General features: G+C 37.0%; 1 pseudogene; it reads right to left on the bottom strand.

Moving 5' to 3' along the window:
* Positions 1-2,477: 2,477 nt before the first annotated feature.
* LOC125355990 lies at positions 2,478-6,694 on the bottom strand (annotated as a pseudogene).
* Positions 6,695-11,857: the final 5,163 nt, after the last annotated feature.

The raw sequence follows: 11,857 nt of genomic DNA, 5'->3' as shown, positions 1-11,857 counted from the left end.
TCACTTCTAGAAAGTTCATCTAAAATGGTTTGTGATGGGCTGGCCAGATCACTTCAGTCACAGAAACCTCTTTCAGTCTGTTACAAGCTAAATTTTTTAAATTTAATTTTATTGTCAAGGTGATGTACAGAGGGGTTAGAGTTAGATATGTAAGGTAGTGAGTACATTCCTTGTCATATGAGTTACCCTTTCCCTCATTTTTCTCCCACCTCCCCTCCTCCCCCAATCCTCCCCCTCCCACCCCAAATTGCACAGCTAATTTCCAATGTATTGTCTTGTGAGTATAAACTACTTCTGGCTAATAAGATTTCACATCACTGTCCTGCACATCCACCCTTCCCCCTGGACCTCCCTCACCCTGCCTACCTCTGGCTCTGAGCCCAAGTCATACAATTCCAAATGTTTAAAAGCATTATGATCTTCCTTGAAAGTACTTACATTTTAATTTTGTCTAATACTTCCATGGGCAACCTAACAGCCCAACTTGGCTCCAGACTGTATCACAATAATGTACAACACAGCTAAAAAGAAATTCTCATTTTTTCCTAATTGGCTTTCATATGAAAATGAGGAAAAGCTTTCAGCCTACTAAATTATTCAGTGGTACTATACAGTCTCTAAATTTATTACTCTTGGCTGATCTACACTTTTAACCATAAAATAGATGGTAGAATCACAACTGAAATGTAATAAATAGGATGGCCTGTGAGGATGACTGTAAAGAAACTTCCATTTTCATAATTCACTGACAATGACTATACAACATCTGGTTTATTTTGATAAAAAGTTAAAAAAAAAAGATAAAGCTAGGGAACTAGCATTCAGTCCTAGAACTTCAGAACCATGGAATGGTAAGTAATCACAGATTTTTGGTTAATTGCTTCACACATATTCCTGTTTTTAACACTTCTGCAGCAAATTAGACAAGACTACTAAATGTGTTATAGGAGTTCTGTGAAAGGTCATGCATTACCCCACTTATTTTTCCTACTCTTAGAGTTTACAGAGAGAGCGAAGCAAAAGTAACAAGAGTAAAGGTAAATATCTTGATGTAATATCTTTTTCTTTTTCTTTTTAGTACTAAGGATTGAACTCACAGATGCCTGACAAGAACTCAATCACTTGGGCCATGAATCAGCAGTTTTGATTTTTTTTTTCTTTTTCATGACAGGGTCTCCTTATATGTCCCAGGGATTACCTTAAACCTATGATCCTCTAGCCTCTGCCTCCTGTGTCACCAGGATTACAGGTTTTGATGTGGTTTTAATTTTTTAAGAATTGTATTTACTTATTTATTTATTTATTTATTGCCCATACTTGTGTTTGAACTCAGGACTCTTCACTCTCCTTGTTTTTTTTGTTGTTGTTGTTCAAGGCTTGTGTTCTTACCATTTGAGCCACAGTTTTCAGATTTTGTGGCTGCTAATCACGGATATGAATCTCATAAACTGTGCTGCCTACCTGGGCTGGCTTCAAACTGTGATCCTCAGATCTTAGCCACTTGAGTTTCTAAGAATACATGTATAAGCTAAATCCTTGTGCATTTTCTGGTGTGTACGTGTGTGTGTGTGTGTGTGTGTGTGTGCGAGAGAGAGAGAAAGAGAGAGAGAGAGAGAGAAAGGGTTTCCTATGTAATCCAACAGGTCCTCATTCTTTTAATTTTTCAAATTTCTTCAGCCCCTGACATAGCTGTCCCCTTCTCTCTGGAGCTTTGAGTAGGCTCACTTATAGTGATGATAATGACCTTAATGAAACCACTAAATAACATTTAGTGAATATTTCCTATGTCCAAGAAGAGTTTTACTTGGTTTAGCTTTTTTCAAACTCCTCAACATGCTTATAAATGATAAAAATCAAGTCCTCTCACCACCTGAACAAACTGAGATCCAAACTAATTGGGTAACTTGACAAATGATCCTGGTGTCAGGAACCTATACACATTATGCAATACAGACAGATACCCATTGTAAGGTCCGATAACAAAACCCCAAATAACAATGGACTGGAAGTAGTAATGATGTGATATCTTCAATGGAGAGAGGATTTTACCATCTCACACTTTAAAATACAAATCAAAAATTCCTATTAGGCTGAAAACCTTCTTGATGGATTCTCACACTTAGAATAAAATACCAACCTCTCCTCTGCCCTACCATCTGCTTTATGATCACAACCCTAGGTCTTCTCTGCCTGTATAGATGCTCAAATCTCCCATACACTCAGTCTCTCAGTTCTACAAAGCTTCTTCAATTCTTCTAGTCTGTGAAGCATATTGCTGGCCTCAGAGCCTCAGTGCTGTTTTCCATTGTGTGCTTTTCTTGATTTACTTCCTGACCTCATTCAAGTTATTACTGTTCAGCTTTAGTTTTAGTTTGGGGACTTATTATCTGATACAATTATATGCATTGTGTATGTATTCCCTTTCTCAGTGCTTAGTCTGTAGCTCATCTGAGGATCATCAGAAATGACTCGAGTTCTTAAAACTCTAACTTGTTCCTGAGTTTATCCAAATTGTAGAAACATGAATCAACCACCAAAATGTCTGCCATTCAGATCAAACACAGCTTAAAATACCCTACTGCTTCATCATCAGGGGGCATCAGGGATTTCAAATATTGTATATTTTCCAATTTTGCCATATTATTTTTGCACATTCTTCCCTGGTTCTAACATCTACTTCTCCTATACTACTTCTTCATCTACTTCTCATATACTGACCCTGATAGCAGAACCACTTTAGAAGGGCACTTAAGTATCTCAATTCACAGATTTGAATATGACTCCTTGAATGCATACTGAGCTTCTCGCTCCTCAGTGGCATCACCTATAATGATCTTGCTGCCTGTCTTGCTCATCTTTTCCACCCATGTTAACAAAAAAGGAGTTGCTGGACCCAGTTAGAGACTTTGGCCTATTCCATTCCTCATGCACTAGAGGGGGAATAGCAGCTCTGGAAGACTGTGAGGTCCTGAATCCTTGTCATAAGGAAAATCTCCAGGTAACTTTGTCACCCTTTACAAGAGAAGTGGGTGTGATGATGGCAGTTCCACCCTTAATTCTTTATTGCTGGCTCATAATCTTCATCTTCATCAGAATCACTAACTTCCTGTCTGTATTCCTCTCTTTCCTTTCTTCTATTTCCTTTTGTCTTTCCTGTGACACTTCTCTACTTCCTCATGATCATTAGAAAATGGGATACTATTGTCAGCTAGGGGAATGAAAATTTTGCCTTCAGAAATACCACTGGGAACAGGATCCTTCCAGCCCAGTCATGTCCCAAACTTGCTGATCATCTGAGCAACCACCCTTCTTCAGGTCAAGGACAGGGGCAAAGTCAATGATGGATACAAGTCAATGATGGGGGCAAAGTCAATGATGGGGCCAAGGGTTGCTATTTGTTTTGTCCTTTGGCTTTTTGGTAAGTGAGGGATTCCTCTTCATCTGAAGTTGAGAGTGTGGAAGTTTGGTTTGGGGACCAGGCTTCTGTGTTAGAGCCACTTGTCTCTACGTCATTTTAATAGGGACCTTCCAGCCAGACCAATCAGTACTCTACCTAGGCAAAGTCGCCCCAGAAGACCGAAGCCTTTGTTGGTGCCCACCTTCAGCTGAGTAGTCATGGCACTCCACAATGCAGAGCCATGACCATATCTATGAGTATCACCTGAGATTTTCTTTTCATGACACCCTGTTGGTTGCTTTCCCGAAATCTCTTGTTCCTTTTCCTTCCTTTCCCCTATTGTTAGGCAATGGCATTCACTTAGCTTAGTCTTCTAGGTTTAGTAATCCTTGCATCAGGATGTAAAAAACTTCTGATGTTAAATCCTTCCCTGCTTTTGTTTATCTGTAGTAAAAGCCACAGAGTTAAGAATGTATTGCTCCTATCTCTACCTGCACACATGTGAGGGTAATTGGTAAGTCGCAGATGCATCTAAACCTGTTGCTCGGTTTTGTAGCAGTAGCAATGACTGACATGCAGCCAGTGTGGTATGTTGGATTAACAGTGCAGAGATGGAGCAAGTTGCAGTTTCAGGTAGGATCTATGGTCTAAATCCCAACCCTCTGTTCTTATATTAGGGTATTTAATATATTTTTCATCCCAATAACAACAATGAAAATGAAGAAGAAGAAGAGAAAGAAGGGCTGGGATGTAGCTCTGTGACAAATTGCTTGCCTAGCAAGTGCAATGTCCTTGGTTCAATACCCAGTCCAAAAAATAAAGACAAGAAGAAGAAGGAGGAGGAGGAGGAGAGGAGGAGGAGGAGGAGGAGGAGGAGGAGGAGGAGGAGGAGGAGGAGGAGGAGGAGGAGGAGGAGGAGGAGGGGGAGGAGGAGGAGGAAGAGGAGGGGGAGGAGGAGGAAGAAGAGGAAGAGGAGAAGGAGGAGGAGGGAGGAGGAGGAGGGAGGAGGAGGAGGGAGGAGGAGGAGGGAGGAGGAGGAAGAAGAAGAAGAAGAAGAAGAAGAAGAAGAAGAAGAAGAAGAAGAAGAAGAAGAAGAAGAAGAAGGAGAAGAAGAAGAAGGAGAAGAAGGAGGAGAAGAAGGAGGAGGAGGAGGAGGAGGAGGGAGAAGAAGAAGGGAGAAGGGAGAAGGGAGGAGGAGGAGGAGAAGAAAAAGAAGGAGAAGGAGAAGGAGAAGAAGAAGAAGAAGAAGAAGAAGAAGAAGAAGAAGAAGAAGAAGAAGAAGAAGAAGAAGAAGAAGAAGAAGAGGAAGAGGAAGAGGAGGAGGAGAGGAGGAGGAGGGGGAGGGGCAGGGGGAGGGGGAGGCAGAGGAGGAGAAAGAGGAAGAGGAGGAGGAGAAGGAAGAAGAAGAGGAAGGAGAAGGAGAAAGAGAAGAAGAAAGAGAAGAAAGAAGAAAGAGGAAACCACACATACAAAAGACTTAGCTATTTGAGAGAATGCAAATGGGAGACCATGACTCCAGGCCAGGCAAGGCAGAAAAGTTCATGAGACACCTTCTCAACCCATTGCTAGGTATCATAGCACCTGAATGTCATTCTATTTATATGGAAGAAGCTGCGTATGGTGGTATGAGTCCATGTGTTCAAATTCTAATAGTGCAAACAGAGAGAGGTGGAGGAAGAGAAGAGGAAGAAGTATATGGCTTAAGTTTTAAATTAAAAATTAAAAATTATAATAGTATTTCAAGGAAAATGTTCTTTAAGTACACGGTTGGATATGAGTATTGATATAGTCACTCTCTCTAGAATATTGTGAAAATTATGAGATTTATAATTAAATAAATATATAACCCTAAAGATTTCTGGGAGTTGTTAATTTTATTCTCTTTTGTAATTGATCACAATTTTCCTCCAAGTTTGTGTAAATGTGATGCTAGACATTTACATGAGAACCATGAGATTTAAGCACTAGCCAGATGTTTCTGAAGAAATGCCCCAGATGGCAGACACTGTGTCTGAAAGATCCAATTTGGAAAGTTTTCAGAATTCTTATTAAGCTAAAACTTCCATCCAATGCATAAAACCAAATGAGGAGGAGTAAGGTTGTTTCTGTGTTCCTCTCTGACCTTACTTCTTTTCCTTATTTTCTGTTATCAACACTTTCAATCGCTTTTCTCAAGTCACACTTGTAGTATGTAACAAGTATTCCCCCAATGTTCATTTTTCCTTCATAGCCACTTGTACATACTGGCTCTAAAGGAAAGAGAGAGACTTTGTTCAGTAAACCTCAGACTTTCCATTACTCTTAGGACAAATTCCAAATTGTTAACAGCATTACAGGCTCCCGGTAACCTGATACATTTAGGTTTGTTGAACATCATCTTTCAGTGTTTATCAAAAGAAGAAAGAAATGTATGCATTGCTCCAATTATTACTATAGCTGCCAAAATGTCCCTTTGGGTCGACTTGATGTTTACCCAGTGGGTAAAAAACAGATTATCTTGACTTTTATGTTCTTAATTTCTGGGGATATTTTCCCCTTCTTGCTTTTTTTTTTGTTTAACTGTCCAACATTTTTACAATTATTTTTATTGTTATTATATATGTGATATACAGAGGGTTACAGTCACATAAGTCAGGCAAAGAGTATATTTATTTTCGGACAATATTACTTTTTTAACATAAAATTTCATTACTGAATCCTCCCATTTAGTTTGAGTGCACTTCTTCACTTAACATAGCTTTTCAGATTTGATATTACATTAATTGTCTGACCCAAACAACTTAAATATCAAACATGACTGTGATTGAACAGAAGAAAGGTAAAAATTGAGATCATCTAAATAAAATATTTAGTGATGTTTAATCCTTCATTTCCCTGCATCTATGCACATGTGCACTGGAATGCAAACACCTACTGCATACAATGTAAATAAGGTGGTCAGGAAAAAAATCCATGTTAAATGTTTACATCATCCATGGTGTTTACATCATCCATGTTTGATGTTTACATCAAAGCAAATTTTACATTTTCAAAGGACAAGTAGATATATTTTAAGACATCATTATTATTTCAAACGTTAATACTACACCTGGCTTTTTAGTTGTCCTTAATATGGATACAACATATTCTTCTCTCTGGTGCCCACTGTTAATCTGGAGAAGTAGAATGGTGAATATCTCCTGAATCAACATTTGCTTGACTTTGTTAATTACCATTGACTGTTAGTTGAATTTTTACAGGTCTTATGATGTAGTGGAAGATACAGCCAAGTATTTCATTTGGTCTTCTTGTCATCATTTTTTCATGTTTTTAAAAAACTGTATACAATCTTTGTCAGAAACTTGGTATGTTTTTAGATTATTAAGGGGAGGAATTGTATAGTAATATTCAAAGGAAATTAAAAATGCTCTCTTCACATGCCAGATGAAAGACACTTTATTCTCTTGCTTTTGAAGTATGCACTGAAGATAACTGAAATATCAGAACCCAAGGGCTAAACCCTTCTGTTATCAATAAAGCAAACAAAAATGTCACAAGTCTAAACCACAAAATATAAAGTCAATAAGCAATGCACTGCAAAGTTAGACCAAAAGAAGGTAAAATCCATTGACTGCTAGTATTGTCTGCCTTCAGAGTGCCCTGGGATATCATTTTCCTAGACAATATGTTTAAAGACTGTGGGGACAAGAGGTGTATAAGGCTGTAATTTTAAATTGCAGCCAACCGTGAGCATAGCAAGAACATCTGCTTTTAGAAGAGTGGTGGACTCAGGCATCTATCTCCTACACCTCCCATCCCTCCACCTCATAGTTTAGCAAGCAGTGCAAGGCACACAAAGGTGAATAAGACTCAGAAAATGAAATTCCATCTCCTGTGTGGAAAGAAAAAACAATAATCATGACCACGTGAATTAAAGGAAACAAAGATGCCTGGGTAAAGAATTCACCAGGAACTAAAAAGAATTATGCAAATTAGCACACAAGATTCCAGATAAATAATTCTACAGAGTCTCAGAGAAACAGGATCATTCATTTCAATTTGTAATATATTTTATTAATATATATTAATTGTACAATGGGATTTATTATATTTCCACACAACATATACTGTGTTTTGACTGACCTCCCCCTTTATTTCTCTTTCTTATCTTCCTTTACTTTTTACTTTACCATTTTAATGGGTTTCATTAGTCCATTTTCATTCATGTATAATGAACAATGATCATATTCACTCCCCTTCATTACCGTTTTCTTCCATTTTTCTCCCCACACTGGTTTCCCCTCACCCTGCAAATAGTCTCTCTTGTATATTCATGCCATATTTTTAGGTTTAGGTTCTTTGTATGAGGATAAAAAAACACACAGTATTTTTCTGAGTATGGCTTATTTCCATTTGTCTATAAATGATACCTTATTCTTTTATATGGCTGGATAATACTGTGTTATACATCCATGTCAATTTTTCTTTTTTTTTTTTTTTTTTTGGCCAGTCCTGGGCCTTGGACTCAGGGCCTGAGCACTGTCCCTGGCTTCTTCCCGCTCAAGGCTAGCACTCTGCCACTTGAGCCACAGCGCCGCTTCTGGCCGTTTTCTGTATATGTGGTGCTGGGGAATCGAACCTAGGGCCTCGTGTATCCGAGGCAGGCACTCTTGCCACTAGGCTGTATCCCCAGCCCCCATGTCAATTTTTCTTTACCCTATTCATCACTTCATAGGCACTTAGACTGATACCATTGCTTGGCTCTGGTGAATAGTGTTGCCCTGAACATGTGTATGCAGGTGTGTCTTCTGTGTGTTGACTCCGGTGTGTTCATTCCTTCAGGTAAGTGCTCAGGAGAGGCATAGAAGGCTCATGTAGTAGTTTCTACTTCAGGTTTGAGGAATCTGCATTCTAAGTTTCAATAGCTGCAGTAGTTTGCATTCTCATCGAAAGTGCGCAAACGGTTCCTTGTTCTCTGTGTCCTCACCAGCATTTGTTGATTTCTTTTTTCATGATGAGAGCCACTTCGTATGGGGTAAGATGGAATCGAAGCATCAATTTAATTTGCATTGTCTTTATAGCTGAAGATATTTAACATTATTTTATGTAGCTATTTGTCATTTGTACTTCCTTTTTTGAGGTCTGTCTGTTCAGCTCACTCATTTAATAATGACATTATTATTATTTAATTTTAAGTACTTTATATATTCTCAGTGTTACTCATTTGTCTAATGAATAGCTGAATACAATTTTTGTCTCATTATGTAGGCTGCCTCCTCATTCTGCTTTGTTTACTTTGTTGTAAGATGCTTTTTAAATTGACTCAAACCCAAAAGTCAATTCTCTTATTTCCTGAGCTTTTGAAGTCTCATTCAGAAAGTTGTTACTTGTGTCTCTATCTTCAACTATTTTTCTTATGCTTTATTGTAGTCTTTCAAAGTTTTAGGTTAATTTCTGATCCATTTTGAAGTTTTATTTATTTATTTTGATATTTTTATTTTATTTTTTAAATATTTTTTTCTATTTATTGTCAAAGTGATGTACAGAGAAGTTACAGTTTTATATGTTAGGCCTTGGGTATCTTTCTAGTACTGTTTGTTACCTCTTCCCCTTTTTAAGTACTTGTAGAATATTCAACAGAGAAGTTTATGAATACAGTACCTCTTTTAATATTCTCCTCCCCCCCAACCCCATCCCTTCCTTCACTTTTCTTTTTTTATTATAAAGGTGATTTACAGAAGGGCTACAGTTACATAAATCAGGTAATGAGTACATTTCTTTTGAACAGTGGCACCGCTTTCTTACTTTCTCCCAGTTTTTCCCTTTCATCCCTCGCCACAAGTTGTATAGTTCATTTTCAACATACTGTCTAGTGAGTATCATGGCTGCATTTGTTCATCCTTTGTCCCATCATTTCTGTGATCCCCTCTACACTCCCCCAAACAGATAAATTTACAAACAAGACAAAGGGTACAGAAAGTGAAACAGCAACAAAGGAGAAAAAAACAAACAAAAATTTCTTGTTTCAATTTCTTGGTCTTCATTTTGATAAATGTCATTTTTATATGATCATATGAACATAGCTATTGAGCATTTGTGATCTTCTCCTAAGAATATGCTCCTTTGGTTTCTCTGTATGAGTATCTATAGTCCTGAATAATTTATCATGTCCAAATGTGTTTTTTCTTTTTGCCTTTTACCAACCAATGTGTTTACTTGTAGATTTATAGGCACACGTTACTTTTATAGGGTGTAAGATAGGCATTTAGTTTTGGTCCACAAATGATATTCAGTTTATCCAGCACCATTTGTTGAAGAGACTGATTTTTCTGAAATTTATGATTTTGAACATTTTGTCAGGAATTAGGTTATATCTGCATAGGTTACTTGTGAATCTTAATTATATTCCATTAATTGGTAGGTCTGTTTTTGTACCAATATTGTGCTGTTATTGTTCCTATGGCTCTGTAGTACAACTGTAACACCTGTAGCTTTCCTTTCTCTATTTACTTATGATTGCTTTAGCTATTTGGAATGTTTTATGCTTCTAAATATCAGGACATTAATTTGTGCATTTTTCAAAGGATAGGACTGTGACACAGACTTGAATTAATATATGTATTAATGTATGTATTTAGGAAGAGTACTCACCACAAATCCTCGAAATAATCCTTTAGTAATAGAAGTGTTATTAAAATATGAATGGTTCTTGCAATGAATTAGCCTTTATCTGAAAGTGAGAAATACCTTTAATTTGTCTTATTACTTTTCTTTAAGTTAAAAAAGCTAAACTCAATATGTTATAAAGTAAAAGTTTTGTAAAGAATACTTATATTCTTTATTATTTTCATCCAGGCATGTACTACTTTCTCATATATGAGTACATAAAGAAATGTCATCAGAAGTTAAGTTGGTCCTTTCTGAATAGGGAAATTTTAGGTGACTTCTAGCTTCCTTTTGTTCTTGACAGTCTGGGTTCTTCAAATTATCGGGTCTTTTTTGTAGATTAAACTGTATTTATGCAATAATATTTCTCCCAAATTCCAGTGGCTTACCACCAAAGAATTTTCTCATTCATATCCATCAAGGGTCAGCTGTGGCCATACTCCCATCATGAGGTTAGCCTGCAACTCAAGTTTCCATAGCAGTCTGAGACACCACATCAGGAGAGATTATTTCCATAGTATAGATGACTTTGCTTAAAATAGCCAAGTGTAAGACACAAATTGAATTTACTTTTTACCATTGTTTGATGAAAAAGTCATGAAAAAGGAAAATAATACTTTCAGATTGTATTCAGGTAACATGTTTCCTGAAGGCATTGAAAATATGTTTAGAAGATCTATTCTACCCCATTGTTTCACCTAAGAAGATCCAGTTCCAAATGTCTTCACAGTTATCTGTGGTACCACTCCTGCCATCTGAGCAGTAATTCGTGCTAAAGCTTAACTAGCCCCACATGGAGACACTCTTTGTTACTACTCATTGGGACCATTATTAACAAATTCCTTTCTAAAAAGCATAAAAAGTGAAAAAAATGACAAAATTAAAGAAGAGGTATTAGTTAATATGGACAGAGGCTTTTTGGTGCATTTTTTGGCATCAGTCTTTCTTCCTTTTGCATTATTACAAAATGCATTTGATTTGTTTCTAACAAATGAATTTGTCTCACTTTAATTATGACTCATCCTGATGGTATTTATCATGATCTCACAGTCATTAATAATTCTTTGTCTCAGCAAGTAGAGGAGTAATTAGCATAAAGTAAATTTTAATTTAAGCCACACCTTGCTCTGACAGGGAATCTTCTAAACTTATTGCTTTGACAAAAAAAAAAAAATGAAGCTTAAGAGAAACATCTTGAATTAGGACTGGTGGGAGGTCAGTCAGGTCCCTAATCAATAAGTAAATATGACAACTTCTAAAATTCAGATCTTTCTGGTAAATAAATGTAATTATAAATAATATTATATGGCTTGCCTGATTCAGAGCCTGTGGTAGAGGTTTCGCATCACTAAGAATGTAGTATTTCTCTCTGTTTATAGTCTGATGTTTCAAAGCTTTACCTACATATCATCTGCAGAAACATAGAAGGGTTTGCTGCACCATGCTGACAGAATTCACTGCAAAGGCTGATATTCCAAACAAAATCATCAGCAGTTGCCTGGAAGTAAATTCCATCTGATACCCAAACAGCAAGAGGAAATCAAATATATACAGTATTTCTAAAGACCTTGCTTGTGTAATCATACACAGGCAATGCTAGTCATCAGCACACTTCCACTGGCTGACATTTTTTTCCATGAAATGGAAATAAGGTTTTTCTGATAGGTTATTATTGGCTTTAATTAATTTTATTTCTATGTACAGGTTACTCTGTGCTATTGGGAAATATAGGCTATGGAGAGACAAATTAATTCTTTTACTTATCCCATTCAAAACAATGATATGAAGCAAACATTCCAGTCACTCTCTCTGTGT

Source organism: Perognathus longimembris, chromosome 8 (assembly GCF_023159225.1).
Source record: "Perognathus longimembris pacificus isolate PPM17 chromosome 8, ASM2315922v1, whole genome shotgun sequence".
NCBI classification, from domain to species: Eukaryota; Metazoa; Chordata; class Mammalia; order Rodentia; family Heteromyidae; genus Perognathus; species Perognathus longimembris.
This window is presented reverse-complemented; position numbering and strand designations above follow the sequence as displayed.